Genomic DNA, 3,483 nt, shown 5'->3' with positions numbered 1-3,483 from the left:
GCTGGGTGGTCACTGAGGGACACACATTTGCATGGACAGCCCCTCCTCTGGCAGAGGGGGGAGAAGAAAAGGAGGCCTGGGGCAGCCCAGCCCACTGTGGGCTCAGGGCTGTGAGCACCATGGCCTGGACCCCTCTGCTCCTTGTGCTCCTTTCTCACTGTACAGGTGGGGACAGGTCTTGGGGACACTGATCATCATAATATCTTGTTGAGTTCCTGACTCCTCACCCACAAGTGCTGTGTCTGCAGGACCCCTGTCCCAGCCTGTGCTGACTCAGCCGCCCTCCCTCTCTGCATCTCCTGGAGCATCAGCCAGACTCACCTGCACCCTGAGCAGTGGATTCAGTGTTTGCAGCTATAACATACACTGGCACCAGCAGAAGCCAGGGAGCCCTCCCCGGTATCTCCTGAGGTTCTACTCAGACTCAGATAAGTACCAGGGCCCCGGGGTCCCCAGCTGCTTCTCTGGATCCACAGACACCTTGGCCAATGCAGGCTCCTGCTCATCTCTGGGCCCCAGTGTGAGGACGAGGCGGATGATGACTGTGAGCTCTGGCAAAATAGTGCTCTTCACAGTGATACACACAGATGGGGAAGTGGGACATAAACTTCGAGTTTCCCTGACTATTGGTTTATAAAAATTAATCATTTTGAAATTACTTGTATATATGCAAACTTTACTTGGAAGATATTTCTTTTTCATAATTGGTCCCTCTCCATTTTCTTTCCTATGTTTCTGAAGCTCTAAGAAAGAGAAAACCAACAACAAAATGTTCATCATGACACTGAAATGTTGCCTGTTACTGACGTCTAACAGGACCAGAGACTGTGTAATTGTCCTTTTTCAGTTGAAATAAGGAATAAGAACTTCCAAGCTCTGTTTTTGGTCAAAGCTCAGGGACGATCCTGCAGGTGAACAATATTCCAAAAAATGAACTCTGCACTTTGAGGCATCAGAACAGAGGACTTCCTGTCCCTGCCAGGCTCCCGTGCTCAGTGCTGAGTGAGGAGCACTGTGTCCCACGGACAAGGCACTCAGACGGTAAATCGGGGAAGAGGACACAGACCCAGGAGGAATTCCAGACGCAGCTGTCCTGGTGCCCTCGCTGTGCTCTGAGCACTCAGTGTGAAGTTGGGGACAGGGGTGGTTCTTCAAAGGGGACATACTGAGCCTAATGGCAGGAAATCTTTTTGGAGGAATGAGAGGGTTGGTATGGAGGGAAGATGTGGAGCCGCTGCAGGGAAGGAGATGTGGGTCCATGAATGAGATGTTCCTACAGCTTACAGCAGTCAGGGTGTGTGGACTTCCGAGAGTGGGTTTTTTGAGTCCACAGGCCCTGACTGTGTCCTCTTTCCTCGATCTCATTAGAGCTTTCCAACAATCCAAGGTGAGGAGTGAACTGTGGGTCATCAGAAACAGGAATATCCCTAATATGTGTCTTTGTCACACCTCCTGTGAAGCTCTTAGGGACCCATCCAGGTACCTTCTATGCACAAGGAGCAGCAGACACATTGGGGTTCCGATAGAAATGGTCCCAAGGCCTGACCAGGCAGTGGCGCAGTGGTTTGAGCATTGGACTGGGATGCAGAGGAGCCAGGTTCGAGACCTCGAGGTTGCCAGCTTGAGCATGGGCTCATCTGGTTTGAGCAAAAAGAAGCCCACCAGCTTGAACCCAAGGTCGCTGGCTCCAGCAAGGGGTTACTCGATCTGCTGAAGGCCCACGGTCAAGGCACATATGAGAAAGCAATCAATGAACAACTAAGGTGTTGAAACGCGCAAGGAAAAACTAATGATTGATGCTTCTCATCTCTCTCTGTTTCTGTCTATCCCTCTCTCTGACTCACTCTCTGTCTCTGTAAAAAAAAAAAAAAGAAAGAAATTGTCTCAAGGGCTCTCAGGCCAAGCCACTACCTCAGGACCTAGGACAGAGGTGTTCTGTGTCACTTGTGCTACAAACCATGAGGCCTCATGTCCTCATCACTGTCTATCTTTATGGGGTCAACAAGAATATCTAATTTTCTTAATGGCTTCCTGATAAATCAGAATCCCCATACACCTGGTTTTAGAAAAATCTCTTACAGTCCCAAGTGGCAAGACAATAAAAACTCAAGTCCAGCATCTGCGACCTGTTTCCAGGGCCATCTGCTCCCAGGTGAGCAGCCAGAGACCACGGAGTGTGAGGAAATACTTTATTATGTCAGTGCCACATTTGAGAAAAGATATACTTAAAATTATATTTAAACAACTTCTCCTATTTTGATTTCAAAATACATCTCTTAAATAAAATCACTGAACTAATCTGTTAATAAAAAAATAAAAATTGTTTATTTTAAATCTACAATGACATTAATGTTGGACATAAACACACAATCTAGTGAAAGGCTCACCCTGTTTGTATTCTATAAATAATGTCTAATAAAATGAAAATTGTATTCCCAAGTTTTTCATTTATTATTAATTACTTTATTACTGTATTTGCAGACCTTCTCAAGAAGGTCTCAGGTTGACTTAATTAATTAATAAATGTAGACTCAGGTTGACTTTGTAATTATAGCAAATATTTAAGAGGGAAATAATAAATATTGTGCACACAGTTATATTTTTGTTGCTGTATTTTTCTAAAGTGAGAAGCAGGGAAGCAGAAAGACTGACTCCTGCATGCATCCGACAGGGATCCACCGGCATTCCCACCAGGGGGTGATGCTCTGCCTATCTAGGGTGTTGCTCCTTTGCAATCAGAGCCATTCTAGTACCTGAGGCGGAGGGCATGGAATCATCCTCAGCACCCAGGCCAACTTTGCTCCAGTGGAGCCTCGGCTGTGGGGGGAGGGGAAGAAAGAAACAGAGAAAGGAGAGGGGGAAGGGTGGAGAAGCAGGTGGGTGAATCTCCTGTGTGCCCTGACCGGGAATTGAACCCCGGACTTCCACACCCAAGGCCGACGCTCTACCGCTGAGCCAACTGGCCAGGGCCATGCACACAATTTTAAAGGAAACAGGAGAAAGGAACATTCCCTAATATATTTTGTAAGAAATGATTTTCTCATTATTGTAACCAGAAAAAATAATTAAAAGGCTTCACCCATTATTTCAACAGCAACGTGTGGAGCTGAACTTCAACCTCATCCTGTGAGAGAGCAGAAACCAGAAGAGTGCAGATGAGGGAGGCTGCAATGTCTGGGATCCTACACTCCAGTCAGTGACTCAGGGGTTTGGATTGAGAGAGCAAGGGCAGACTGAGAGAAGTTTGAAAACTAACAAATCACAGCTGATCCGTACTTGTTATCAGTTTCTTGGAATGAACTCGCAATACCAGCAAGAAAAATGAGTAAGAGTAATGTGATAGTCAAGGACAGACCCTTGAGCCTCTTCTCTTACCCCCTCCCCTTCCAGAGACACAAAAGTAACCTAGGTCTGTGAACAAAGAGTCATAAAAATCAGGCATTTGTCATGTGAAAGCTAAAGCTGTAAAGCTATGTAAAATGT

The 3,483-nt window shown here is 46.3% G+C and overlaps 1 non-coding gene across 1 annotated transcript; it reads right to left on the bottom strand.

Annotated features, from left to right (window-relative positions):
• Window positions 1-2,894: 2,894 nt before the first annotated feature.
• Window positions 2,895-2,970, bottom strand: TRNAP-UGG (transfer RNA proline (anticodon UGG)). The gene has a single exon. It is a non-coding gene; the product is annotated as a tRNA-Pro (tRNA).
• Window positions 2,971-3,483: the final 513 nt, after the last annotated feature.

Source organism: Saccopteryx bilineata, unplaced genomic scaffold, assembly GCF_036850765.1.
Source record: "Saccopteryx bilineata isolate mSacBil1 unplaced genomic scaffold, mSacBil1_pri_phased_curated manual_scaffold_34, whole genome shotgun sequence".
Classification (NCBI taxonomy): Eukaryota; Metazoa; Chordata; class Mammalia; order Chiroptera; family Emballonuridae; genus Saccopteryx; species Saccopteryx bilineata.
Note: the sequence above shows the minus strand (reverse complement) of the source record. Positions and strands in the feature narration are given on the sequence as shown.